Source organism: Acomys minous (assembly GCF_964271855.1).
Source record: "Acomys minous genome assembly, chromosome: 7".
Taxonomy (NCBI): Eukaryota; Metazoa; Chordata; class Mammalia; order Rodentia; family Muridae; genus Acomys; species Acomys minous.
In genome coordinates, this window is record NC_140488.1 from 87199415 (window position 1) to 87217341 (window position 17927).

Consider the following 17927-nt stretch of genomic DNA (forward strand, 5'->3'; position numbering starts at 1 on the left):
GGCGGCAAAGCCCAGAGTGCCCACCTGCCCAGCCCTTGATGCCTGACTCTTCCAGTATCGACTCAGAGAAGATTGGGGTGGGGACGCAGAGACAGCTGGGTCAACTAGCCAGAGAGGGAAGGAGGTGATCTAGCCCCTGTGTCTGCCATGGAAAACCAGATAAGCCAGCTCCTTCTGTGCTCATCTTCCTCACCTTTGGCTGGCCCTCACCTTTGGCTGGCCCTATAAGTCCTACCAACCTTCCTACCTTGTCAAGATGGCCACAATACATAAGAGCATGTAGATAAACAAGGGGCTTATCTCGAGCAGGCAGTTCAGGAGAGGCCACTTGGCTCTTGGTTGTCCTGGGTCATCAGGCTAGCAGGAGGAACTCACATGGAGGGTGCAAGCAGCCTGTCCTACAGGGATAAGGGAGGGCCAGGAGGACACTGGTGAGGGGCTGGTCATGGACTGAGGACAAGCACCCATACTGGGTGGAGGCACAAGGCAGTCACATGTTCTGGCAGCACTGCAGCTTATTGGGTTTCTTATCGGTGGTGGGTGGCACACTGATGTCCACCATCTTGTTACCAGGGGACTCATCATGGGCCACACAGTCAGTGATTTGCTTCTGTGACACAATGCTGTAGATTTCTGTGAGGGTGTTCTTGAATGCTTCCTCCACATTGGTGGAATACAAGGCTGAGTTCTCAATGAAGGGCAGTTTGTTCTTTTCTGCAAAGGCACGGCCTCTTCAGTTGGCACAGCCAGGTGGCACAAGTCCTTCTTGTTGTCCACCAACATGATGATGATGTTGCTGTCTGCATGATCCTACAGTTCTTTCAGCAAGCACTCCATATTCTCATGTGTCAAGTGATTGGTCATGTCATATACAAGCAGTGCACCCTCCTTACCACAGTAGTACCTGAAGGTGATGGAACAGTATCATTCCTGGCGGGCAGTATCCCAGACCTGAGCCTTTATGGTGTTGTCATCCACTTCAAAGCTGTGAGTGGTGAACTCCACATTGATGGTGCTTTTGCTCTTGAATTGTGACAGCAGGTTGCTCTTGTCCATACCCAAGTCCATAATAAACACCACTTTGTATAGGTGGTAGCACACATTGTCCTGGGTCTCCATTGTCTTGGTTCTTCCCACCCTACCTGGTAATTTTAAAAGGTTGTCAGACCAGGTTTTTCTATAATATGGTATTTAAAGAATTTTTTTTATCATCTTAAAGATCCCTTGACAATAAGACAGTTTAACTCCTGGCAACACCCACCCTACTTCAGAGAAGATGATGAGCATCAAAGAACTTCCTCATGGAGGTGGCTTCAAATGTGGCAAGCAAGCCAGTGGGGAAAATGTCCTTGTTTCTACCACGGACATAATTATGCCTAAAAATGGGCAAGCTTGAATGCAGGCCAAACTCTGTCAAGACAGGATAAGCAAGCCCTCAATGGTTCCTGCCTCACAAATATGTCTTTCAGATATGTTAGACCAGAGGCTGAAGAAGATGCCCCAACATTATAGAGTTTTTGGTGACTATTCAGGTAGCAAGCTGTCTCTGTCATGGTCTCATTTGGAAAGCTACTAACCTGCACTCCCTGTATACTCAGGTAATCAAGATTATTCCTTCTCAAGTCTCTGATGGAGTTGAAGAGCAGGTAGCTTAGTTTTATAATGTTTGCTTAGTTCTTTAGGGGTTAAGATGTTTTTAGATCTAGATAGATGTTTTTAGGTTGATAGAGATGATAGATGATAGATACTGATTTACATTCAGAATTTTAGATGCACCAAGATAGGAAAGATGTTTTCTTCAAGGCTGTCAAATACAAATAGCCAAAACACTATGAATGTAACATTTATATAATTCCTGATTGTTTTGTGTTCCTTCTTCCCATAGGTAGTTTATTGTATATATGTGTAATAATATAAATGTATATGTAAAAGTAAAAAATAATAATAAAAGAAAAATGTTATGTTTCCTATCTTTTTTTCCTGTCTTACAGAGATTATTTGAGGGCTTTGATGATCAAGGCAGAAGTAAAGATCTCAGTTTGGATCTGTTTATCCTCAGTGGTCAATTTTACTGTAATTCTTAGACTCCATTACCTCTTACCTGACATGTCATAATCAGTCTTGTTTTGCAAACAGACTCAGAGACCAGTCATGGAGATAACCTTAGACTTGACACTAAACCTCTCTCTGATGTAGCTCAAATATATTCCTTTGATGTCACTGGAGTCAAATTTAAGGAGCCTGATGAGGCAACTGGTATTGAATGAATCTGAATGCCTGATGACTGAAGAAATTTGAAACATGCCCTCCTACAAGCTTTAGAAGCCTAAAATACTGTTATTAAATGTGTAAAGGTTAGAGATATTTTCTGTTTATTCCAGCAAGTTCTCCTTTTTATTAGTGACTGGAATTTTAAAATTACAAACATTGAATGTAGAATTTCAAAGTAAAGTCATATTCAAAGTTATTAATGGTATTTTATTTTATCCTTTCTTCTTATATACTAGAGAATGCTATAATCTAAGATAGACCCAGCAGATTGTGTTAAACTTTTGGAGTAAACTAAAGAAGAGGGGTGAAGGAGGTAGCTTATAAAATACCTCCTGCAAATCAAGTAGCTGGATATATCACTTTCTTTTTCTTCCACTTCTCCTCCTCCGCCTCCTCTTCCTCCGCCTCCTCTTCTTCCTCCTCCTTCTCCTCCTCCTTCTTTTTTGGTTTTTTGAGACAGGGTTTCTCTGTGCAGTCTTGGTTGTCCTGGATTCGTTTTGTAGATCAGGCTGGCCTCGAACTCACATCAGTCCACCTGCCTCTGCCTCTCAAGTGCTGGGATTAAAGGTGTGCACCACCACACCTGGCCAACTAGAGACTGCTTAAGGACTCTCTAAAGGTACAGCTCTTTCATTAAACCATCTTTACTAGGTCCAATTCTTATTGAGTGGATATACTACTCCAATATCTAGAAGATCCCAGTATGTTTTCAAAAGTGTGTCATTTTTTTGCACTATGGTTATTTACAGGACAGACAGGAATAGCTGTAGGATTGCTAAGGTCATATTTTTCTTTCTGCCCTTTGTAAAATCTGAGCCCGCTAAATGGTATTTTATTCTGTCTCTCAGTACATGGATGGAAGTGGGAAGGAGGTTTAGAAAGAAGAAGAAAAAGAATGAATTTAAGATTTGATGCTGAGGTTTTTTTAGAAATATAGAAGTTAAGGGTCTTCTTGTGAGCAAGGAACAATTTAGGGACTGCCCTCCAGAGATGTGATAATACTCAGGTGGATGGCTTAGGACTGTCTTTGACTTTCTGGATCAAATGGATAATAGATGCCACAATCATTTTGTGTGTCATACACCATTTTATGTATTAGAATGAAGAAGCACATATCATTTCTGTTCACATCTCAATGTTTTGAACTTCACTGTGTGTCCACTCCAATTACAAGGCAAGAAGTTATACTCTAGTTTTGTGTGTATAAAATGGAGTGATACATTAGTTATTTGGAGAACAGTTAGAGAATATTATTATGAATATGTTTACATTTTAAAAATTATCTCCACTTAGGTTTTCTGATTTGTTGCAAATATTAAAAATTGATCAACATAAAATAAATGAGACATTAATTTTGTGTCTTATATCACTCTATATTAGTGACTTTTCTAGTATTCACAATTGTCTTGCTCACATACTTTAACAGCAGTTTATATTTTAGCAACTCATCTTGGTTATTTTAAAAAATAATTAATTTTAGTACAAACAACACTTTCTATTTATTTCAAATAAATAATATTTACTTAATGTTACAGTAACAAAAGTAGGCTAAAATAGATTTGCTATTTAGTACATTACTACATTCTTGGTAAATAAATAACTCAAGTAATCTGTACCAAGAAAGGCAGAACATTCCAGATATGCCTTTTAGACAGATATGTTCAATTTGTGCTGGGAGTTAGTCCAAGTACCTAACAGAGGAAATGGAGGGCTTTGCTTAATCAGGAGAGTATTTGATAAGGAGAGCTTAATTAAGTGAATTTCTTCTTGAATTTATAGTTTCTAAGATTTTGAAGAGCTTACCTGCAGCCTTTTACTCTCATTATTTTGTCTAGGATTATAAATGTTCAATGCATTAAAGAGATAGTGCTGGATGGCCCATAGTCGAGTGGAAAAAGATAGCTTTCCCAGGAGCTGAGACCATGAAGAAAACAGCACTGAAGAGTTAGAGATCTGGAGCAGCATGCATTTGGCAGCAATTTCCCAGGGATTTGGAGCAGTTGGGAAAAAGCTGAACTTGAGATATGCCCTTTCTAACCTTGCCAGAGAGTTCTGTTTCAAGCATAGTGAAGGTGGAACAAAGAAGAACTTCATGACCCTAAGACTCCTATAAGTCTCTATTAGATGTAGACATTTAGGTTCAAATTGGTAAAGGAGATAACTGAAGAATGGTTAATGTTAAAATATCACTAGCCTTGTATATTTAACCTTTAGACATCAGTTTTGATTTGCGCTGAAGAAGTAAATAAGGGAATAGTATTTCTTTCTTTCCTCTTTTCTGACAGTGTCTCTAAAATATTCCAGGCTGTCCTTGAATAGCTACTGAACTTCTAAATCTCCCGCTTCTACCTTCTCTATTGCTGGGAGGTAGGTCTCACCACTGCGTCCAGTTGATATACAGTTTATATGCAGGGGTTTGAACTTGGGGCTTCCTGAATGCTAGGCAATCACTTTACCATTTGAGTTATATCTCCAGCCCACTGAGCTGTTTCTTAAACAATTAAATTTTACACTGATATTCATACCTGTTTCAAAAGTAAGGTTGTTTTCTAAGGAAAACATTTAGAAAGGTATGGCATTTCCCAGGTCATCAGAATAGGGAGGGTATGACACTTGCATATTTTTTAAATGTTCAATTTGGAGAAAATAAAAAAAAATGACTGGTAAGGAAGGAAAAGCAAATGTGAGCACTATCAGTACATCTTTACTGGGAAAATAAAAGCCCAATAACAACTACACCATCTCCACATAAATTAGATAATGAATTTCTGATGAAATTAAACATTTTCAGCAATTTTATTTTTACTGTATCATGGACTTAGCCAGTAGCCTTATAATATTTTGATATCTAGCAGACTGCATCTACCAGGCAAAAGTAAGTATATCAAGCTGGTTTTTTAAAATTACATGATTGACAAGTTTATTTCTCATTGGAAATTAGATTTGTAACTATGTGATGCTTCTGTGAACTTAGATGTACCTTAGTTATAAACAGCTTTGTGGAAAACTGGTAGTTTAAAATATCAGCACAAATTTTATGACTTTTTTCTCATGAAACACTGGTCACAGCCTTGACAAAAGCCTCTTTCTTCTGAGACATTCACCTTTGGAGTGCTAAGCACCACAAAAAAGCTAGATTGTTGTACTAAAGGTAAAGAGGGCAGTATAAAGGCCTGAGGCCATAGGAAGACAGGGAAGTCTTCTTGCTTCTGTAGCCATTCAGCTGAATATCTTGTTTCCTGGAACAGAGACACTGTGATAAGTAATACATGCTGGCTGTTGGTAGAAGCCATTAAGCTGTGAATTGATTTGTTGGCCATCTGTACATCATTAGAAAATGTACCAAGGAGTTTAGATTTCTGGTTCTGGAATGCAAAGGTACAGAAGCTGAGCAGCAAGGAAAACATCAAATTTTTTCCGCAGTGAAATGCTTCTTGGTGGCAAGTCAGTTATCCTCTGCCATTTAGCTGAGACTCTTATTTGAAGCTCAACCCCAGATAGACATTTTAAAAACTTTTTTTTATTAATTTATTCTTGTTACATCTCAATGGTTATCCCATCCCTTGTATCCTCCCATTCTTCCCTCCCTCCCATTTTCCCCTTATTTCCCTCCCCTATGACTGTTCCTGAGGGGGATTACCTCCCCCTGTATATGCTCATAGGGTCTCAAGTCTCTTCTTGGTAACCTGTTGTCCTTCCTCTGAGTGCCACCAGGTCTCCCCCTCCAGGGGACATGGTCAAAGGTGAGGCACCAGAGTATATGTGAGAAAGTCATATCTCACTCTCCACTCTACTGTGAAGAATGTTCTGTCCATTGGCTAGATCTGGGTAGGGGTTTAAAGTTTACCGCCTGTATTGTCCTTGGCTGGTGCCTTATAGTTTCTAAGATTTTGAAGAGCTTACCTGCAGCCTTTTACTCTCATTATTTTGTCTAGGATTATAAATAGTTCAGCGCATTAAAGAGATAGCGCTGGATGGCCCATAGCCGAGTGGAAAAAGATAGCTTTCCCAGGAGCTGAGACCATGAAGAAAACAGCACTGAAGAGTTAGAGACCTGGAGCAGCATGCATTTGGCAGCAATTTCCCAGGGATTTGGAGCAGTTGCCTATCATGTTCTACTTGTAGGTTTCTAGGACCCTCTGGGTCCTTCTACTTTGCTATTCTCCCGTGCTTCTCTCATCTAGAGTCACAATAGGATGTCCTCCCCTCTGTCCCAGTTTCTGGACCGTAAAGCTACCTTTCCTTACTTGTTTTCCTAAACCTGCTAATCAAAATGTTGATCATATATAGCAACTGTGTAATTAACACTAAATTGATCAATGACAGGGAGCATGAAAACAGTCCCATGGAGCTAAAAATCTCATGTCCCAGAAGCTTTATCTTAATCAAAATCATCAAATGGAATTATGCTCTCTGCAGCCATGTTGGAATACTAGTAGCTAACATGTTTTAGATTGGCAGAATATCCAAGTGTTGTCCTCTGTGCCCAAAACTTTCCAGGCTTTTTCACACTTAATGCTTACAGTATCTACATGATGTACATTCCAGATGAGGACCATGAGTCACGGAGAGTTTAGAGTCTTCTGCAGGATTGCTTGAGAAATAAGATACAGTAGGAATGGAGCTCACACTCTCTGAATATAGACCCATAATCAGTTACATTGTACTGAGTCTCAATCAACTTAAAGTTATACAATGAAATTATTAATCATTGTTCCTATGTAGGTGATGAGATAAAAGACAGAGACCACAAGACTTAGGTTCTGCTTTTGTGTATTATCTTATGCTTTTACTGAATGTGTTATGGCATGCATGTTATATAACTGCTCTGAACAGTTCTTTGAGGAAAAAATCGGCAATGGATATACTACAATATAATTTTCAGGACTCAAAGCTTGTTAGCAGCTTTGCATGATGCCAGTTCCAGTGACTATTCCTATTCAATTAACTAACTGGATGACTCTCTTCAGCTGATAAGGCAAATCAAAAGATGCAATTATAAGCCAAAAGAAAAACAACTAAGGCAGCTTCAGTTGAATTGACATTTCCTAAAGGATCTTCAAATAGTCTACAATGAAACATATCAACCAAGTATTTTACTTTTGGGGAAATCTACTTGCCAAAATAACATAAATGAAGGAAAATTTTGATGTGGAGATTTCAGTTATAAAAGTTGTATCTTAGGGTTAGATATGACAGGTGAATCGTCCTTCTCACAGTCTCTGTGAGCTGGGGGAATTGGCTCAAGGGTTCCAGTATTAGAAGGAAAGCCATTGCCATTGCATACGTTGCCAAGGTGTTCTCTCAGACTTGGAGAAAGACATCAGAAGACACTTGACACATTCTATAGATTACAGCTCTGAAGCCAGAGAGGCTGCTTCTGCTGTCAAGGAAAACAAAAATTCCCAAGGCCTGACTGCTGGCTGCTCCCTGTGCTCTGAGAAGACTTGCGAAGAGGTTTCCATAGATGGCTTGGAGAGCTGCCACTCTACAGAAGAGGAGAGCACACAGGCAAGATGCAAATGGCTTCTTATTTTATACTTCAATCAAAACTCCACAGAGGATGGGAACATCCTTTATTCAGTAGCTCTAAACATAGCATGAAGGCAGATAATTTTGTGTGTAAATCTCTGAGGTTTTTCGCTTTCATGGTTTTGTAATGAAAACGTTAGTTTTGGCTCCAGTCTCAAAGTAATTTACAAGACAAATTACACTTATCTTGAGGAACTATAATCCCCCGCTAACCTCCTTTCTCCCTCTCATTAACAGCAATAAAACAATTTGATATCTTCCTGTTACATTAGTGAAAAAACAAACACCTCAAACAGAGGAAGGTGATTTAATTTACTCTTAGAATATCCCTTGATATTATAAAACTTTAAAAACAAAGCACAGGGAGAATGTGGTGGTGGTGGTGGTGGGAATAGAAATTACCTTGTTTTGACAATAAAACCATTTCTTGGAGAAAATACTATTCAAAATGACCTTTAAATTAGAGAGAATTTTAACAACCTGATTAAATTTAAGGAAAAGCAGAAAAGCCCAAGGAAAATATACCAAAAACGAACAAATAAAAGCAGTATTTATTTTTAGCCTGGCAACGTGGTGCACGCCTGTAATCCCAGCACTTAGGGAGGCACAGGCAGACAGATCTGTGTACGTTTGAGGCTTTCTGGTTTACAAAGTGAGTCCAGAACAGCCAAGGCTACACAGAGAAACCCTGTCTCAGGAAAAAAAATACAAAAAACAAAAAAAGAAAGAAAGAAAGAAAAAAACCACAACCTCCTCAAACACTATTTTTTAGGAAAATGTTAGATTTTTAAAAAGATAATTTCAATTGTGAAAAGTATCCTATGACTACCTTGAGCCTTTCACAGATTGGATTACAGATTGCATATAAATTATACAGAATAATGAGTTTGTGACATTTTTAAACGTGCATAGAACATATGTGAGTACTGCCTGCACTTTGTTAGAATAACCATTGTGCCTTCCAACTCCTGATCTCCTCTTGCTTTTCTAATACATCCTTTTGTAATTTTGTAATGTTCGTCTCCTCTTAGATTTCATGAAAGAGTGTTAAGAGACTTTTGTGCAATCTCTCTCTCTTTCTCTCTCTCTCTCTCTCTCTCTCTCTCTCTCTCTCTCTCTCTCTCTCTCTCTCTCTCTCTCTCTCTCTCTTGTTTTTTTCCCCAGATAGGGTTTGTCTGTGTAGCCTTAGCTGTCCTGGACTCACTTTGTAGACTAGGCTGGCCTCGAACTCACAGTGATCTACCTGCCTTTCTGAGCACTGGGGATTACAGGGGTGCTTCATCACTCCCAGCTGATGCCTGCCTTTCTAAGTGTGACTCATTTTTCTTAACATGATTATATTCAGTGCCAACTATTTTCAAATTAAATTACTTTATTCTTCCTGTTGAATAATACTCTAGTGTGTAGAGAATACATAATAGTCTATTGTGTAGATGTACCATATTTTCTTCACCCATTTGTTGATAGGTGCTTAGGCTGATTGCATAATTTAGCTATTGTAAATGATGTGTTGATAAGTATGGATATTCAAGTCTCTCTCTCTCTCTCTCTCTCTCTCTCTCTCTCTCTCTCTCTCTCTCTCTCTCTCTGTGTGTGTGTGTGTGTGTGTGTGTGTGTGTGTGTTTGTGTGTGTGTATACATGCATCCACATGCTTATATGTGTGTGAGGTTTGCATGCATGGGTGGAGGAGGCCACAGATTGAAATTAAGTGTCTTCTTTACTGGTTCTTGACTGGATTTATGAGGCATGTTTCTAACTATACCTGAATATTTCCATTTTGGCTAGACTGGTCGGCCAGCAAGCCTCCAGGATCTTTCTGTCTCTGTCTCCCAGCACATAGGTATGTGCTACCATACACCTATAGTCCAAACTTAGATCTTCTTGGTTGCATAGCAAACACTTTATCTGAGGTGTAAATAAATCCATATTTGTATACATTTATTATATATCCTTTGATTCTTTAGGGTATATACCAGAGAAGTAATGTAGCTAAATCATAGGTTAGGTACATTTTTAAAAATTACTTTAAAATCTCCACATTGTTTTCCATGGTGGCTAGACTAATTTACATTACCACCAAAAATGTAATGATTTTCTTTCCCTTAGATCATCACTAGAATTTGTTATTTTTTTATTTTATTATATAAAATTTCAAAGTTTTGATGGGTATAGTATTCTAGATTTGCATCTGTGGTCTCTTAGAGGCTGCAAGGCATCTATATAGGCCCTTCTAGCTTTTAGAGTCTCTGCTGATAAGTCAGGTGTAATTCTGATAGGTTTGCCTTTATATGTGACTTGACCTTTTTCCCTTGCATCTTTTAATATTCTTACGTAGTTCTGTACATTTCATGTTTTGATCATTATGTGGATGAGGATTTTTTTTTCTGGTCCAATCTAAGTGGTGTTCCATATACTTTTTGTATTTATAGATGTTCATGGGCATCTTTAGGTTGGGGAAGTTTTCTTCTTGAAAATATTTTCTGGTCCTTGTAGCTGGGACTCTTTACCTTCTTCTATTCCTATTATTCCTAGATTAAGTCTTTTCATAGTATCTCAGATTTCTTGGATGTTTTGTGTGAGGAATTTTTTAGATGTAACATTTTCTTTGACTGATGCATCCATCTCTTATATCTTCTACGTCTGAGATTCTTTCTTCTATCTCTTGAATTTTGTTAGTGATGCTTGCAGCTGATGTTTGTGTTCTCTTTCATAGGTTTTCCATCTCCAGGATTTGTTCAGATTGTTCTTTCTTTGTTGCTTCTATTTCCATGTTCACGTCTTAAACAGTTTTTGTGACAGACATGAGGACAAGTTGTGGAGGCTTTGCTTGACAAAGTTCCAGAGACCTCTGACTGTGCAGCACAATCTCTAGACATCCAGAGCAGCTTTTAAGGCTTTTCTTGACAAAGTTCCAAAGATCTCTGGCTGATCACTACTGCCCTTAAATATTATGTGTGGTCCAGGTGTAATTTTGTCTAAAAATCTGCCTTTTCTTCTAAAACTGTCTTTTTCTCTTTATTTCTCAGCCCTAAGGAAATTCATACAGGGAAAACATTTTCTCAAAGAGAATGTTTAAAGAGGGCATCTGGCCAAAAGCTTGAGACAATGATTGTTTGTTTGTTTGTTTGTTTGTTTTTGTTGGTGGTGGTGGTGGCTTTTTTTTTCTCTGACTGTGAGCACCCAAGCAGAAACTGCACAAAAGAAAGTTAAGACCTTGACATATTAGTACCTGGCTAGATACTATTACCTGTAGAAAAGTTTCTAAAATATGTTTGATAGCAATAGAAGGTGGGCTTGTAACATCATGCTTTTTAGATATTTTATAATAAAGGACTCCTTGACAAAGTAGGCTTGGATAGCACACCTGTTGGTCTGGGACTGGGAGTAAGTCAAGTTTTTTCTTTATTAGAGAACATTTAGCTCAAACTATGTTGCTACGACAATCTTGTAAAGACAATGGCTTTAGCCTGAGAAATTTATGATTAAGCTTTCCTGAGTATTGTTTAAGAAATAATAATCAGGTTATGCTGACCATTGCTTGGAAATTGATTGATTTTTTTGCTGTATGCTTTATTTTAGGTTACACAGAAATTTTTATATTTCCTTTTTAGACTGTTCTCTTGCTTTGCTCATTTTTGAATGCCCTATTGATTGTAAAAGATAAGAAAAATCATGATGCAATCTGTAATGAAAAATTTGAACTTCATTTTAAATAAAATATTGAGGTTGGCCCAGAGGGAACAGCAAGCAGTATAAGAGATAGATGGGAGACAGCAAGCGAAAAGAGAGAGAACGATGGGTAGCAGTAAGTGACAGACACAGAAAAATGGGTGACAACAAACAAGAAGAAAGACAGAAAAGTGGGTAACAGTAAGCAAGAAGAGAGACAGAAAAATAAGAAAACAGTAAGTATGTAAGAGAGACAGAAAAGTAAGAGGAATAGAGAGCTAGTAATAACAGACAGCATGAGAGACAAAGACAGAGACAGACAGTAAGCAGAAAATAAAGTTCTTCTGGGCTTTAAGACCTCCAGAGTTTTACCAGATATGCCTGGATCTCCCCGTATTTCTTTTTCCTTCTTTACTCAACCTCTCCTCAACAGCTAGTTACTATAATTAGTTGTTCCCTAATGATTGGTTTCACCATCTGCTCAATTCCCCCTACCAAGGATCCACCAAGACTTTCTCTTCTCTCCTCTTCACTGTTCCTGGAGCTTGTCTGCAGGAGCATTCTTTGGCACACATTTGTGTGGCAGACTGTAGGGTAATCATCATTTATTATTACTTCTTGGTGCTTTGAGCTAGGTTCTCATTCAAAGATTGCTGACTTGTCTGACAAACGGCTGTCAGATCTGGAGTGGGTACTCATGGGTCAAACTGAATCTAAGGAATGGAGGATGGATATTCAGATTCTTAAGAAACCTTTAAAAACAAAGTGTATTGAGGTTCATTGTGATGCTTTAAAGGAATTCATAATGTTCATTCAAAAGGTGAGCTCATGGCTCCCAGAATCAGGTACATTAAGCCAGCAAGAATGGGAAAAAGGTAGGGCAAGATGGATTGTGAGCCACACTGATGAGCCCATGCCAGAAAATGCCCTTACACTCTGGCTAATAATTAAACAGGGACTGAGAAAAGAAAAATCAATATTGCCTGACCTCCTGGCTTTTAGCTTTCAAGAATGCAGCTTGCAAGGGTCTCAAGCTTCTGATAACTCTTCTGGCTCTTCCACTGAAGAGGACTTAGTTGAAATCCAGCTTGCGAATTTAGATTTAAGTAAGAGACAAAATCAAACAAACAAACAAAAGTTTATGTTGCCTTACAAACGTCTTGGCTAGGTTCTGAAATGTAGGCAGCTAGCCTTTGTTAAAATACAGTTAAATGATTTATCATCAGATGACAAAGAGAATTTCTCAGATTATGTTTCTCAAACTACCATCTCTGATTTATCTACTGAAAAAATTAAGGAACTGTGGCCTCCAGACAGAGCAGGTAGTGCTGGCATACACCCAGCATGCAAGCCTCTGTGGCACAGAGTTAGCAGCTCCCCAAGATGCAAACCTAGTAAGAGGGTCTAGACATGGTATACATCAGGCTACAAAAGCAGGTGATACCTTCTTTCATTTCCACCCAGTAATAAACGATGAAGTGAGTGACACACCCACATGGGAACCTTTACCTTACAAGCTCTTAAAAGAGTTAAAAGAATCAGTTACATGGTGGTGCAGCTGTTTCTGTGTTGGGAAATGTGGCAACTTATGCTCTTACTCCTTTAGATTGGCAATTCGTAGCCAAGGCATGTTTGTCTGGAGGGCAATATTTGATGTAGAAGGCAGAGTATGGGAAAGCTGTGGGAGTAGTGATTGCTTTGTGTGCTAGAACCAGGAGAGCAGAGGATGACACTTTGGACTGTACTGTTCTTACTGGAACAGGTTGTTGGTTCCCCCTCAAGAGCAATTAAAAATACTTCAGGAGGTTTTGAGAATAGTTGGTAGCATTGTGAAGATAATTACAAGATTTAAGAAAGGGAAATGCTAGTATGGAAACAATGGGGGCTTTACAGTCTGGATTGCCAACACCCACAATGATTCCTTCTGGATAAAAGTGGTAGTAATTGACTTGAAAGACTCTTTATTTCTCTTCTTCCTCTTCTTCTTCTTCTTCTTCTTCTTCTTCTTCTTCTTCTTCTTCTTCTTCTTCTTCTTCTTCTTCTTCTTCTTCTCTATTAAGCTTAAGCTTGCTGAACAGGATAGAAAAAAGATTTGTTTTTAGCCTTCCTTCAATGAATTTACAAAGACCTTACCAACATTATTAGTGGAAAGTTTTGTTTGCCTCAGGCCAGGAAAAATAGTCTCACACTGTGCCAGAAGTTTGTGGACAAAGCTTTGTTATCTATAAGGCAAAAACATCCACGTGTCCTTATTATCCATTATATGGATGATATTTTATTGACTCCTCCTAATCATGATTATTTAATGCAAGTTTTGTAGAAAACGACTCTGGCTCTTGAAGCCTATGGACTTAAAATTGCCCCTGACAAAATTCAACTACAACTTCTTTTCAACATCTGCATTTGAATTTCTCACACCTAAAAACTTTAAATGACTTTCAAAAGGTGCTGGGAGAAATACTTTGGTCAGACCTTTCTTAAAATTGACTACTGAGGATGTAAAACCATTATTTAATATTTTGAAAGGGCCTTCAGATCCAAGCTCCCCTCATTAACTAACGCCAGAGGGAAAGGCTGCTTTGCAACTTGTACATCAGTTACAGAAAATTTCCCTTGCTTTGCACTGGGAACTTTTTGTCTTGCCTGCTTGCTTTACACCTACTGGGGTCATTTGTCAGGATGGTCCTCTACAATGGGTACATTTTTCAGCTGCTTCAAGAAAAATCTTAACTGCTTACAATACTTTGGTTGCTACAATAAGTATGAATGCAAGGAAATGAAGCAGAGAAATATTAGAAGCCAACTTTGCTTTTATCTCAGTACCTTATTATAATGAACAGTTTGATTGGCTTTTAAATATGTCAAAGGATTGACAATTGGCATGTCTTAATTATACAAATAAAGTTTTATCTTCCTCTTCATGCTTTGGTGCAGTTCCTCAAATTATAGGCGATTACGTTTCCTAGACTTTTGATGCCCTTTCCTAGATATTTGGTGCCCTTATTGCCTTTACTGATGGGTCAGCATCAGGCATGGTGGAGGTTACAAAGGCTCAAACAGTAAAAAGGCAAACTTCTTTTACTTCAGCTCAAAGAGTGAAATTGCTGCTATTATTATGGCTTTTTCTGTTTTCATTTTGCCCTTTAAATGTTTATACTGATTGTCAATATGTTGCTCAACTTTATCCAGTTATTGAAACTGCTGTCATTATGATAAGACTCAAATTAATGTCCTCTTGTTTGAACTTCAGACTTTGCTACAGACAAGAGAGTTCCCCGATTTTTTACTTATCTGCGAGCTCATTCTTCCCTTCTGGGACCTCTGACAGAAGAAAATTTTCTGGTAGATGACACTACTAGATTAATTATGCCACTGCTCATCCCCATAGAACAAGCAAAGAATTCTCATTTCTTACACCATCAACATTCACAAGCATTGAGATATCAATTTCATTTGTCCAGAGAAGCAGTGTCAGGCCTGTCCAATTCATCATCCAACCCAACAATTAGGTGTAAACCCTCGAGGCTTGAGGGCTGGAGATTTGTGGCAAGTTTTTTTTCATTTCCTTCACATGTTTAAAGTATTTATTCATTTCTTCTTTGGAGAAGCCAAAGAAGGATGCTTGAATCTCACTGAGAATAGGAAATAAAATATACATCTGTAGTAGATAAAAGGGAGGAACTGCGTGGGAGAAGGTGTAGGGAGGGTAACTAGGTTGAGAATCAGGTGTGGGGAGAACAAGGGGGCATTAGGGGAGGGTCAGAGAGAGAATGGAAATCTATGGGGGGCATCTCTGGGCCAGGGGAAGCCCCTATGAGTCTATGGAGGTGACCCTAGCTGAGACTCCTAGAAGCATGGAGGGAGTTGTTAAGGAACCTTAAGTCACCACCTCTTGTAGCTAGGTAGGACCTCCAGTGAATGGAGGGCAACAACAACCCACCAACAAAACCTTTGACCCAAAATTTGTCTTGCCTACAAGAAGTGTAGGGACAAAGATGGAACAGAGATTGAGGGAATGGCCAACCAATAATAGGTGCAACTTAAGACCTACCCCATGGGAGAGAGCCAACCCCTGTCACTATTAATGATACTCTGCTATTCTTGCAGACAGGAGCCTAACATAACTGTGTTCTGAGGCGCTTCAACCAGAAGCTAATGGAAACAGATTCAGAGACCCACAGCAAAATAGGTTGAACTCTGGAAATTGTTTGGAATAGTAAGAGGAAGATTAGAGGGAGCTGGAGGGGTCAAGGACAACACAAGAAGACCGACAGAGCAAACTAACTGCGACCCATGGGGGCTCAAAGAGACTGAACCACAAACCAAAGAGTATACATGAGCTAGACCTATACCCACTACACACATGTGAGTTCCCTAGCAATGGGAGTAGGGGCTGTCTCTGACTCTGTTGTTCCCAAGTCTCTCACTCTGCATATTGTCTGGCTATGGGGCCCTGTATTTGTTCCCATCTGTTGCAGGAGGAATCCTCTCTGATGAAGGCTCACCTAAGCCACTGATCTATGAGTGTTCCAATTTAGTGTTTTTATTCCTGGGTGTGCAAACTAGTGGGTCTCTGCTTCTTGTGCTTTCTCCTGGGTTCTTTTCCTTCTGTTTGTTTGTCTTACTCAACTTTAATGTGATTGTTTTTTATTTTATCTTACTATATTTTATTTGGTTATATGGTTTTATTTGGTTATATTTTATGATTATCCCCTAGAAGCCAGTTATTTCCTAATGAGATACAGAAAGAGAGAAGATCTAGATAGGAGGTGATGAAGTGAGACTGAGAGGAGTAAAAGGAGGGAAAAACATTGTGAAAAAATAATCATTTCAATAAAATGAAATATTATTTTAAAATCTTTATACTTTTGATCAAATTACTCTACATTTTGTGGTTAAAACTTCCTTATTAACTATCAAGAGATGATTTTTCGGGACTACTCTACTTGTATCCCTATATCATGCAAGTATTTTTCATCTCCCAAAATGGAAATAAAAGATAATAGAAGTAGTTTCCTGTAGAGCCAGGATCCATTTTCTTGATGCTGTCCAGTTTGTTTCCTTGCCTTTAGCAATAATGTCTTGACAGTATTAAAGACTAAAGTTTCTCATAATTAAACTTGCTTACTACCATCAATAAGCAGTGAGACAGGATAAGAAAGACAAATAAAAAGTGGCTTGAGAGCAGGATACTTCATACATAACTGAGAGAAACTCAAGCAAAGAAAATGTAATTGTGTGCTGAAATCAAAATAATTATTGGCCTACAAATCTTTACAAAAAGAGAGAAAATGAGAAGAATGCCAAACTCACTCAATGCGAATCCACTGGCATTTTACTGATTAAATGGTAGCTAAAGGATATCTCCCACCTGCTTAGTGTTCTATGCATCTTTTAACACTTCTACTGATTGAATTTTCAAGTTACTAATCAACATAACCTTACACATCTCACACTGAAAAATCTATGTCTCTGGCTTTTGGTCTCCTTCTTGTAAGGAATTTGGTCACTGCTTTTACTATTCATTAAAGCTAACTGATATTAGGTTACATTTTTTGAAATGGTGTCTCTTATAGAAAAGACTGGTATTTAACTCTTAATCCCTTTGCTTCCACCTCCCAAGTGCAGGGATTAGAGGCTTACACCACTAATCTCATTAATTAAGTAGCATCTCTTAAGGTGAACCCTAATTTCCTGAAATAACAGCACAACTGGATATATACTGATTATGTTTTGCTTTGTATTTCCTATTACATTGTGTTATCTCTGTCAATAAGAAAATCTGGTGCATTTTATGAAGAATAAAATCTCTTCTACATCTTAGTTACTCGCTGTCATCTGAGGAAAAGAAACAGCATCAGTATTTATTTTAAAAATCTACATTGTTTTCATTTGTGTATGTGTGTGTGTGTGTGTGTGTGTGTGTGTGTGTGTGTGTGTGTGTGTGTGTGTATCCATTTTTGCCATAAGAGGGTGTCTGATGTCCTGAATCTGCAGTTAAAGGTTGCCCAACATGGGTGCTGGGAAATAAACTTAGGTCCTCTGGAAGAGCCACAAGCCCTCTTCACCTATGAAATATATTCATTCTCTCTCTCTCTCTCTCTCTCTCTCTCTCTCTCTCTCTCTCTCTCTCTCTCTCTCTCTCTCTCTCTCTCCTCTCCCTCTCCCTCTCCCTCTCCTCCCTCCCTCCCAGGCTTACCACCAGTATTTTGAATAGAGAAGATTAAGCTAAAATGACTAGCAATTACAAGGTACTTAAGTACCAAAAGGACAAATAAAGTTTCTAAAGTGTATGGGGATAGCAAGTCCTAAAAGAAACTGTTCTACTATATATCTAGACCAAGGAGAGTAGAAAATGTAACAGTAAATTAATAGCTGATTCCATCAAGAATGACATCTCCTGAAAGAGAAAAGCAACAGGGAGTCTCTGTGGGCAGAGCCAATTACAAGAAAG

At 38.6% G+C, this 17927-nt stretch overlaps 1 pseudogene across 1 annotated transcript; it reads right to left on the reverse strand.

Annotated features, from left to right (window-relative positions):
* Positions 1 to 490: 490 nt before the first annotated feature.
* Positions 491 to 1119, reverse strand: LOC311602014 (ras-related protein Rab-11B-like; annotated as a pseudogene). Its single transcript has one exon. The product of its transcript is annotated as a ras-related protein Rab-11B-like (transcript).
* Positions 1120 to 17927: the final 16808 nt, after the last annotated feature.